This window comes from Pygocentrus nattereri, chromosome 6 (assembly GCF_015220715.1).
Source record: "Pygocentrus nattereri isolate fPygNat1 chromosome 6, fPygNat1.pri, whole genome shotgun sequence".
NCBI classification, from domain to species: Eukaryota; Metazoa; Chordata; class Actinopteri; order Characiformes; family Serrasalmidae; genus Pygocentrus; species Pygocentrus nattereri.
The window spans coordinates 49,054,299-49,066,477 of record NC_051216.1 but is presented as its reverse complement, the minus strand read 5'-3'; the positions used below and the strand labels follow the sequence as shown (position 1 = coordinate 49,066,477).

The window sequence follows — 12,179 nt, the reverse complement described above, 5'->3', positions numbered from 1 at the left end:
CCGTTCTGATGCTCGGTCTGCACTTCAGCAAGTCATCTTGACCACCTCTACATGCCTGAATGCAGTGAGCTGCGGCCGTGTGATTGGCTGATGTGGCAGGTGACTGTATATTACTCACTAAAATGTAGGCGAATAAAATGTAGATTATTAATACAAAGCACAAATAATATATTTTAAAAATACTCTAGAAAGTAAATTCCACCAAGATGTTACTAGAGTAAATGTAATTGAGCAAAGTAAAATTATTACTGCCCCTCTCTGAACAACACAAACTGACAGTGTACTTCTGGGGTGAGACAGCTGTCCAGATGTGAAGCTGGGCGGTCACTGTGTTTACAGTATGCTCCTGGGTAAAACAGCTGTCCAGATGTGAAGCTGGGCGGTCACTGTGTTTACAGTATGCTCCTGGGTAAAACAGCTGTCCAGATGTGAAGCTGGGTGGTCACTGTGTTACAATGTGCTGCTGGGTGAGACAGCTGTCCAGATGTGAAGCTGGGCGGTCACTGTGTTTACAGTATGCTCCTGGGTAAAACAGCTGTCCAGATGTGAAGCTGGGTGGTCACTGTGTTACAATGTGCTGCTGGGTGAGACAGCTGTCCAGATGTGAAGCTGGGCGGTCACTGTGTTTACAGTGTGCTGCTGGGGTGAGACAGCTGTCCAGATGTGAAGCTAGGCAGCCACTGTGTTTACAGTATGCTCCTGGGTGAAACAGCTGTCCAGATGTGAAGCTGGGTGGTCACTGTTACAATGTGCTGCTGGGGTGAGACAGCTGTCCAGATGTGAAGCTAGGTGGTCACTGTGTTATAGTGTCCTGCTGGGTGAGACAGCTGTTCAGAAGTGAAGCTGGGTGGTCACTGTGTTTACAGTGTACTGCTGGGTGAGACAGCTGTTCAGATGTGAAGCTAGGCAGTCACTGTGTTTACAGTGAGCTGCTGGGTGAGACAGCTGTTCAGATGTGAAGCTAGGCAGTCACTGTGTTTACAGTGAGCTGCTGGGTGAGACAGCTGTTCAGATGTGAAGCTAGGCAGTCACTGTGTTTACAGTGAGCTGCTGGGTGAGACAGCTGTTCAGATGTGAAGCTAGGCAGTCACTGTGTTTACAGTGAGCTGCTGGGTGAGACAGCTGTTCAGATGTGAAGCTAGGCAGTCACTGTGTTTACAGTGAGCTGCTGGGTGAGACAGCTGTTCAGATGTGAAGCTAGGCGTTCACTGTGTTTACAGTGAGCTGCTGGGTGAGACAGCTGCCCAGATGTGAAGCTGGGCGGTCGTTGTGTTTACAGTGAGCTGCTGGGTGAGACAGCTGTCCAGATGTGAAGCTGGGTGGTCACTGTGTTTACAGTGAGCTGCTGGGTGAGACAGCTGTCCAGATGTGAAGCTGGGCGGTCACTGTGTTTACAGTGAGCTGCTGGGTGAGACAGCTGCCCAGATGTGAAGCATTGTGTTTACAGGGCGCTAGTGCTAGCTAGCTCCATACGCTGGCGCCATCACCCGGCATTTCGACCCAGAAATACAGAGACACATATTTACTCCAGCTGTCTGTTAGTGACGCTGCTCATCTCATTTCATGACTACTCAACGTTTAACAGCTGGGTCTGAGCCTTGCAGTCGGAGCTCCAGTTGCCGCTCCACTCGGTCCAGTCAGTTAACAATTTGTTCTGCAGGGGGAAGTCCTCGGTTCTGGGAGCTGAACACGTCCCCCGGCAGGCAGCGCTGTCTCAGTAAGAGACTGTCTGGACAAAGTTTAACACTCGCTGAACAAGCCCGATAAACCTGTGACCGGGTCCCTCACTGTGACCCACTATGACTGTCGTGCTTGGCTTTAAATGAAATGACGGCGCCCGAGAGGCGGAGTCACGCGCTCTGATTGGTCTGAACTCCCAAGTTTGTTTGTTTGTATGTTGTTAATCTAGACAGAGGAGAAAAGTGCAAACTCTTGAAATACATAAGACAGCTGTACAGGATTATTATACACAGCATCACTAAAGAGGCCATGTGTTAATATATTAAAAGGCCTTTATATTACTACTCAAATACATTAGTTTATTTGTTTGGCTGTTTCTTGAGGACACACTAATTATGTTCTCATTATATTCTGCAGAATCACAGAACTTTTTATAAGGGATCTCTCTTTGGTTTCAATTGAACTGTCTTAAGACACAACATCACTATGTCTCAAGACAAAGTGATGTCTCAAGTCATGTCTCATCTTCAAGACACACACAAAATGATTACTTCTGTGTCTTAAGACATTAACTTTCATGTCTCAAGACAAAGACAGTGTCATCACTCAGACGTCTTAAGACGTTCTTGAAATGTCTTGACATAAGAAAATGTCTCAAGACATCTTATAAACACTGTGAAGACATCTTAAGACACAGTGACAGCTGGGTAAGAATGGGGACAAATGGAAAGTTCAAGCAGTGCTGTTTTATGAAACTATGGAAGTATTTGGAAGTATCTTGTGGTAGATTTAGTTTCGAGGACAGTTTCTGAGAGATGATGAATGGGTCACCAATAAATAGATCTATAAAATGATACTCATTTTCTTCCAAAGAGCAAAAGCTGAATCCATATTTTTAGTGCTGAGAAGATGACTGGATTTGAAGTACACGTGGAGAAGTGCTGAACAGAACTGGGATGAATGCCCCTTAACAGAAGCTTTCCATTCCACACCAGTCCAACATTTTCTGAAGGTCAGTATGAAAAAACTGGCAGTCCCAGTCCTCCACTCCACATATCCCACTGAAAGGTAGGTTTCTTTATCCTGAGCTGTTTCTCATCCATGGAAGAGTTCAATTTAATGAATAGACAAACTTATTGAGTAATATGAAAAAGGATTACAGTAGGAAAAGGGAAGAGCAGAAATCTGGGGAATAAATTGATCTTTACAGTTTGAACTGTAACAACTGAGAGGGAAAATTGTGACCATCTGTTTAGGGCAGATACAGGCCTGGTACCAAGGGTGGGCTTACAAGCCCTCATATGATCCTGACCACACAGGCTTGCCTAAAAAGAAATGAGAAAGCTATTAATTGCTTAAAATACACACACAATGTGTTTGAATTGATTAACATAACATGCTTATTTGAGCTTAATTTTAAATTTGACTAGCTATCAAAACAGAACAGAAAAGTGATAGCTAAAGCTTGGAGATGGGAGTTCTGAATTTAATATCCAGTGGCCCGAGAATGCCCTATACAGAACCCCATTAAACACCTTTGGTGTAAAGTAGAGCAGGGGTGTCAAACCCAATCAGGAAAAGGGCCATATTAAAACATCTCATCAAATCTGTGGGACAAAGATTAAATGTTTTATTTAACTTAATTAATGATGTGCTGTAACCCTAACTGGCCACTGTTTATTCAAAATATGCAAAAACTTCAACAGTAAAATACAAACACTTGTATTAGACCTAATATTACATGGGCACTTGAAATATTCTACATTTCAATTTTCCCAGGAGCTCAGTCTTGTAAACCTGTCTGCTTAAATTAGACTCTTGGCATCCTGTCTTTACTGCAAGATCAATGAGACTTGGACTCAGTTTCTGAGCTGCTGAACTGACGTTCAGTGTTTATATTGGTTGAATTGCAGCTGAAATGCATTTTGGTGATATAACTGGTGTCTAATTATGCAGAATTGTGTAGAACTGAGGTGTGGCCTTGTGTTTGACACATAGAAACAAGAACATTGATTATATGACTCTGCTCAGCTGCACGAAATGCTTTAAGTTGAATTTTTCCTCAAGATTACCATTAAATATTCTCAAAGTTTCATTAATAGTAGAACACTGTCATGGATGTGAACCTCTCAGTGTTTTTCCTTTAGGTAAGAGAAACATGACAGGGCTCTTTACATTATTTGTTTTCATATTTCTCTTCAGTATTTCAGTTTTTCAGTGTCTCATCCACCTTAAAGAATCTGCACAAAGTATAAAACTCTTCATTATTTTATACAAAAACGCGCTCAGGAAAATAAGAATATATGCACACAATCAGCTATGATAACTAATATATTCATTCTTTTCTAATATTTAATGTGTTTTGGCCTGATTTATTTGCCTAGTGTGTAATACAGCTTTCAACATTCATCTTTACTGACATGACTGTGATTAGCATAGCAATACAGGGCAAAACACAACAGGCAGAATAAGCATTTGTTATATTTATTTATTTTTTTAAAAATTCATTTCATAGCTGTTACATTTTCCTGTAAGTCACACTTATTGTTCTGGGACATCATTGCGAAGCATTAGTTCCAGTTTCCGTCACTCGGCCACTGTGAGCTTCTGTAACTTCTCCTTCGTCCATGTGGACAGAAAACCTCTGAACTAGCAGCAGCAGCTCACAGAGTGTGGGTTCAAATGGACAAACTACTCACAGGCAAAAAGCAGTTCTAGATAATCAGCAGCTAATAATTTAAACTCTGTTCTTTTCTATTGAAAAGCCAGCATATTCACACAGCTAATGCAGAAGCTAAGCTAACTTGTTGTGTAATGAGATACAAACACAGCCTGAATAAGGAAGTGAAGCAGTTTGTATTAGTTGGCCATGAATGTAGAAATCATATCATCCATTGGTCTCTGGCTGTTCAGGCTTTTAAAGATGTCCAGTGCAGATTGCGGCAACCGATTTCTTCTTCGAGGCAAGGCAGGGGTAGGGACTTAAGGAGTGGGCTTGAGGCCAGATGGTTTCCCCACCAAGTTGGGGGCTGGGCGTTTGCACAGGCTTTTAACTGGAGGGTGGTTAGGAAAGGGGGGAGAGGGCAATGAGTAAAAAGTGATGACTTACATCTGTGCCTGGCTGTGGGAAGATGAAACTCAGACTGCTCTATTTTCTCAGTAGGGAATTTAAGAGGAGAGGCAAAACGTGGCTGCTGAAAAGTAGAAGACAAGACTGAACTGATAATGTTTTTGCCTTTCATTCGTTGGCAGTCCTGCTTTACTTCCACTTTCTCCTCAACACAAAAAGCAGAAGCCAAACTGTTCAATCAGCAAACATGCTCTCTGCATCCACCTCATGATTTGCCTCTCTTCTTTATTCTGGGTTTCCATTCAAAAGTTTGACAAATATTATGTTCATTTATGAAATTTCAACAAGAAAAATTACAGTCGTTTCTATCCTCGACAGTTATGCAAAGAAACATTAGCTGCTGTTGGCTGCTGTGATTAAGGGCTGCATCGAAACAAACAAGATGGACAAATTTAACTTAAACGTAAAATCATCTTTACAGCCCTTTGCTGTTTTTTTATGGTTTGTTTGCAGCTCAGACACCAGGCAGGATGAGTAACGACTGCTTAATGAGGGCTGAAATCTCCAACCCTGTCCATCATCCACCTCACATTTGAGAATTCAATCACCAGAAAGTTCTGGAGCTCGTTGTGCAGAAACATTTTTCAGACCATTTTTTTTTTTCTATCATCCATTTTCACATTTCAGCTTTCGCTGTATTCCATCTGTTCCACCTTGTCCCAGCATAAAAATCTCTTTTTGTGATATTTGGATGTTTTTTGTTTCTAGCTTTACATACAGGATTTTTGTTTCAAAATTCACAACAAGCTAGTGGAGGGAAAACAATTTTCTAGTTGTAGGTACAGCTGTGCGTAGCTGTATCTACTTCCACTCAGCCACAAAGACATTAGTGAGGTCAGGTACTGAACTGGGCCATAAGCTCAGTTCATGGTTTGCAGTTTGCATTCCAAGACAAAGACATGTTCAATAATTATTTGATTTCAAAACAACGTTTTGGAATGTTTTTGGAATAGGATGTCCAACAAGCTTATATTAGTGTCATACTTTTGGCCATATCTTTTACTTTAAACCCTTTATTCCATGTGAGCTGCACAGCTGTTTTTATTGTTTAAACGATGCCAAGTTACATCTTTTTGTTAAAATTTTAATATGAAACAGCAACTGACAAAATTGCTTTAGTCAAGTCAAAAAAAGCAGTCACAAAGCAGCTTTGGAGAAAATCCGGATCGCAGCATCAGTGAACAAGACAGAGGTGACAGTGGCAAGAAAAACTCCCCAAGAGAAAAAAGACTCAAAAGGGGAACCCATCCTCCTCTGGTCGCCACCATAGAGCAATAAGGGCAATATGACTAGAAGCTTTTACAATCAAGTTAAATTAAGTTAAGTGACCCTTATTAGTCCCACAACGGGGAAATTCCACCTCCGCATTTAACCCATCTGTGCAGTGAAACACCACATACACACTAGTGAGCACACAAACACACACACTAGGGGGCAGTGAGCACACTTGCCCGGAGAGGTGGGCAGCCCAATCCTCAGCGCCCGGGGAGCAGTTGGGGGTTAGGTGTCTTGCTCAAGGACACCTCAGTCATGTGCTGTTGGCTCTGGGGATCGAACCGGTGACCTTCCTGTGGGTACCTGCATGTTGGAGTGCAGAGGTGTTCAGTCTTATCTGCAAAGGACTGGTGTGGCTGCAGGTTTTCATTCCAACAAAGCAGATGATCACCTGATCTGTGGTTTGAAAGCTGAGACCAGCTGATTTAATAAGTAGAATAAGGTGTCCCCCGTATGAGATTAAAAACCTTCAGCCACACTGGCCCTGTGCAGATAAGGGTGACACCTTGTTGTAGTGATTTCTCTGCTCTAACACACCCAGCATAAGCTTGTCCATCTCTTTAGGGTGTGTTAATTAGTCCATTAGTTGCCAGGCAGTGGCACTATCAGAAGGACTGAGAACCACTGCTTCAGTGTAACAACCCAATAAACTTGCATTTTAAGTGTAACCTATACAGCCACACATGTAAAAAGCCTCTTGGTTTGACTATTAGCTACATGCCTAGTGCTAGAACATCAACAGCCTCCACAGAAAACTGGCAATTGATCAAATATTTGATTGTCAGCCCTGCAGTCATAGTTTCTTCTCTACTATAAACAAATGATGTGTTCAGATTTCACATTTTGGTTCTCTTTACACACTAGGTTTAAAAATACATGACTTTTATCAGTGGGAGTCACCTGGCGCTGGCTGTAAACTATACGTTTGTGCAACATTGTGTTTTGTGATTAACCATTATACCAGCATTATGTGCATGCTTCTCGTGACGTGATGCTTGTGAGAAACAAACAAAATTAAAAATACATTTGTGTAATGTATGACTGGTATACAGCTGGGACGCTGTGCAAAATGGGAATAAAAACAAAATGCAATGATGTGAAAATTTAAACCCTATATTTCACTTAAAATAGTACAAAGACAACAAATAAAATGTTGACAGAGAAACTGAGAAATTTTATAGTTTTTTGAAAAATACATGTTCCAAAAAAGGACAGGTCATGTTTACCACATCACCTGAATTTCAACACTCTGTAAGTGTTTGGGAACTGAGGAGATGCTGCTGTAGTTCTGAAAGTGAAATGTTTTCTGTTCTTGTTTGATTCAGGATTTCAGCTCCTCATCAGTTTCAGGGCCTCATTTATCATATCTGTCATTTGATAATGTGCCAAACTTTCTCAGTGGTGACCGGTCTGGACTGCAGGAAGGTCAGTTTAGCACCCGGACGCTTTTCCACTTCCCCTCAGTCCATTTTAAATGAGCTCAGGCCCAGAGAAGGTGGCAGCGTTTCTGGATCCTGTTCATATTTGGGTTCTTCTTTGTGTTTTAGAGTTTAACAGCATTTGTGGATGCAGTGATCAACTGAGCGCTGCCTGAGGGCCCAAAGATCACGGCCAGCAGATACTGGTTTTCAGCCTCGTCCCTCACAGACAGAGATTTCTCCAGATATTACACATTTCTTTTAATGATATTAAGTACCGTAGACGATGAAAAGCAAAAGCTCTTTGCTGTTTTATGTTGAGGAACGTTCTTCTTGAGTTGTTGCTCTATTTGATGGTGCAGTCTTTCACAGAGTGGTGACCCCTCCTCACCTTTACTTCTGAAAGACTCCGCCTCTCTGAGCTCCTCTTGTTACTGTCCTTTTATTGATCAACCACCAAGTTTTTTTTTTCACCAGCATTTTGTTCCCCCATCCCAACTTTTTTGGAATGTGTTGCTGGCATCAAATTCAAAATGGGCAAATTTTTTTCAAAAAACAATAAAATGTCTCAGTTTCATTATTTGATTTGTTGTCTTTATAATATTTTCAATTAAATATAGGGTTTAAAGGATTTGCACATCATTGTATTTTGTTTCTATTTACATTTTGCACAGTGTTCCAACTTTTTTGGAAATGGGGTTGTAGATAATCATTAAGTGATTTAATTACATAGATTAAGTTTTTGCTCCTCCTGCCCCAGCGGCTGAAGTGGCTCCAGTGCCAGCTTTTAGGACTGCTCCTCCTATGCCAGCTCCCAGAGTTGCTGCTCCAGTGGCAAGCCAATGGGTTCTGGCCCTTGTTCTGACCAGGTTCCTTTCATGCTTTTTCCCCTCTGTTGACCCCTTTGATAGACAGTCTAGCAGCAGTTTATTTGATAGTATGCTAAGTAACTAGCATTTAGTAGGTAAATATGTGGTACTTACAGGTATTTTTCTGGTACATTCTTTGCATGTATGTAGTAATTTAAATTAAAAACTACCAGAAATGCACAGCGGCACTTACTAACCAGTAAATCTTAAGTACTGACTAGTAAATATTAAGTACTTACTGGTAAATATTAAGTACTTACAAGTGATTTTCTATGTGCTTTGAATACAACCGGTAACTGTATGGAAAGTGTCATGTATGTATGATGGTGCTTAATATTTGATACATAATTAGCAATAGATAGAGCATAAAAATAGATTGAGTGCCTTTATTCCACTTGGTAATTCCACAGTAACTCACTCCGTATTACTTGGTAATTTTACTGGTGAGTTCTCTGTAATACTGTGTTAATAATTTGGAAACTGGACTAAAAAATAAAGTAACTTTGAGCACAGTAATTACACAGAAACTGCATGTTCTTTATTGAACTCGGAATTTGAAATTTACTGAATGTTTTCTTATTTGGGATCAGTTCACTTTTAGCCACAGACAACATGATTAAACTGATTTTTGAGCTTCCATTAAGACATGTTGATTCAACTGATTTCAACTTTAATTATTTTTTTAAGTTTTAACTCTAACATTTTTGTACTGCAGGTAAAAGTACTGTTACCTTTAAAATACATTTTAAGTTTAAGTGACCCTTATTAGTCCCACAAGGGGGAAATTTCACATCTGCATTTAACCCAACCGTGCAGTGAAACACCACATACACACTAGTGAACACACACACTAGGAGGCAGTGAGTGCACTTGCCCAGAGTGGTGGGCAGCCCAGCCCAGGAGTCTTGCTCAAGGACACCTCAATCATGAACTGTCAGCTTTGCCCACTACTCCCATTTTTGGGAGTGTCCACTGACTGTCCACTGTAGATATGAGGAGGAGTTTCTACTAAAGTGCCTGTTGAATGTATGTTCAGGTCTGGGTCATGTCAGATACTGATTCTGATGGAAACTTGCTTTCTGGTGGTGCTGCCACCTGTTGGCTTGCATGGTTCATACACCAATGTCTATAAGTAACACAGAGCATTTGGAGCACTTTTCATGTAAAGCATGAGTAAAAATAAATAACAGTCTATGTTAGTCAATCTATCTATGGATTTTGTTGTTTACAACTTGAATATGAGCTCTCACTTTGCTGTATATGCTGTTGAAAGCATTGTCATCAGAGCAAATCTGTTTTCCATATGGTGGCTGCTTTATAGATCACACAATCTCTTAAAATTCACATGATCTACTAAGTGGTTAAAGGTACTATTTAGGCTTGATTGTTCCTTATTGAGGAACCCAACATCTCAAGTTAATCTAACTGGGATTATGTAAGTCCTGGTCCATGACATCACCCTCTGTTTCACTACCCAGTGTGTCTGTTTCTTATTTGTAGAGCTACTCTCAGTCTTTTCCCCTTTATGAGTTTTTTTCCTTTTCCTTCCCCCATAAGTAGGAGGTGCGATAAAAGTATGTGTGGCAGCGCTCCAGGTTTTGGGGAGTGTGTTCTGTTTCAGGCTCGGAGTCAGTGCCACTTCTCCTTTGGAGAGCTCATAGCTGGGTGTGCTGACGAGCTGAGACACTAGTGTCTCACAGTGGCTCCTCAGCATCCAGTCTGTCACCCTAGACTTGGGCTCACTTATCCATTCTAGCTCTCTGACAGGAAATACCAGAAAGATAATGACCTAGAGGCCAAAGAGCTGTTATTTTGCAGAATTTTGAAACCTCAGAAAAATTCTGTGGAATTCAGAACTTTTTTCTCAAGGTAAGTAAAAATGAATTACTATTTTAAGCAGGCAGTGCAGTTTAATAGTGCAGAGATAAAAGTCGTCTAAGGCACAATTTCCAGTCCTGCGGGTAGAACAAGTTAAAACAGACGTTTAATAAAAATAGAATAATTGTCTTTGTTTTGCACTTTCTCGAGAATAATACTTGGTTTGCATGGCTTTCTCATAGCACACAGGATGCAAACGTCACTTTGTCATAATTATAGTTTTGTTGTGTGTTAGTGTAGAACATTCCAGAAAAAAAGTGTCTCCGGCCATGAAGGAATCCGACAGAAAAAATCTGTAGGAGTGAGACTGAATTGTGGGTGCAGCAGAAGGTTTTGCAGAAGGAATAAAGAATTTCTTGCAAGCAGCATTTTAGTGGAAGAAGGAGGATTTATTATGCAAAATCAACCCAAAGTCACCAGATCTGGTGAACCTATTTTAACTGCAGGAGAAAAGTGAACACTTTGCATTGTATAGTTACATTTTTCTCAGCACTGTGTTGGTGGTTAAATTGCGCCCTCTGAGCAGTAAAGAGGAGGCAGTACAAAGTGAGACATTTTTTCCACAGTCTCAGCCAGATGGGAGCGTTAGTCCTGGCGTGTCAAGCTGAACCAGATGTATGAGGCTGAAATTGAACACAGAAACCAGAATTACAGTTTCAGCTTATTCAGGCCATTATTCTCACAGTGAAAGAACATGTCTGTGCTCACATCTCAGCTTTTCTGTTCATTTCACAGCAGTTGTTTAAATCTTCAGATGTATGAGGTCACGCTGAAACTGAGTCCTACCTTTATATTCCTCTGGTGTTTGGGATACATAAGCGTCTGAAATTAGACAAAATCCATCGTAAAATCCAGGGGGCAGTGATGAGTCACAGTGCCAATGCCCAGTGGGGGCGCTTAAATCCTAATGTGTAGCTCAGGGCAAGTCACCGGCCCTAATTCCAACATATGGCTTTAGCAACAGCTGGAGCAAATGTGTGAGAGGAAACAAACAATTCAATAATGTTCAGTAGCTGATTAATTAAGAAGTCAGTGTTACATCAACAAACGAATTATTCAGTATTTAAGTCTGTTGTATTTCTTGCTATGTTAGAAAGTCTATTTGAGGACATGTGTAACGGTTTTCATCCACTTCATTGCGTTTATGTAATATGAAAGTCTGTGTTGATGATCAATCCTAAACAGGGAATGTTAAAGCAGCACTTTTGGATAAATATTTTTTCTGGATGAATGTGAACAGCCTGAAGAATGAAACTGTCTGAATGACGGCTTTATTTTGCCCTCTAAGACGCCAGCTTGTGTTCATTCCTGTGGGTCTGTTTTACAGGATATTGAGTCCTGGGCAGTGCTGAGAGATTAGATTTCTAGTTCCTGTCTGAAAGTCACCCAGTTTGGGGATGAAATTTGCATTCAGCATTAACCAACTTAAAACTCAACAGCTAAAAATAAAGTAAAAATTATTTGCATTGTGATTTTCCGGCTCATCTCCTGTTAAGTGTCAATGTAGAGTGGACATATTCATATGTCATATTCATGTCTTATTTACAATGATGTTACTGACAGAAACAGATCCTGGATCAACTAATCTCAGATGTTCTGTGAATCTGGTCTCAAAATCTTCACAGCACTTGGTAACAAAACTCTGGGAGCAGTACTGTGAGGAGATGATGACTGTGGCTTGAATCCTGAACCAAAAGCATTTGCTGGCAAGTGAGGATTGTTGATTTGTGAAGAAATGCATTATAAGGCCAGAGTCCGGCAGCTGTGTGAACTCAGCTAGAAAACAAAAACAAAAACAAAGAAAAAATAATCACAAATAAGCACTGTGATGTTTATTGATGTTCACTACTTCTTATAATAAACATTTAGCATGTCACCTACATTTAAAGTTTCTGCCTCTTTCTGGCAGTTTTGTAGAAAAAGATTTAT

The 12,179-nt window shown here is 40.7% G+C and overlaps 1 protein-coding gene across 1 annotated transcript in view; it reads left to right on the top strand.

The window, feature by feature from the left end:
* Positions 1-10,010: 10,010 nt before the first annotated feature.
* LOC119263620 (collagen alpha-3(VI) chain-like) overlaps positions 10,011-12,179 on the top strand; it is a 36,646-nt gene continuing 34,477 nt past the window's right edge. The window contains exon 1 of the mRNA XM_037539307.1: positions 10,011-10,241. The gene's annotated coding sequence lies outside the window, so the exon portion shown is untranslated. The remainder of the gene's footprint in view (positions 10,242-12,179) is intronic.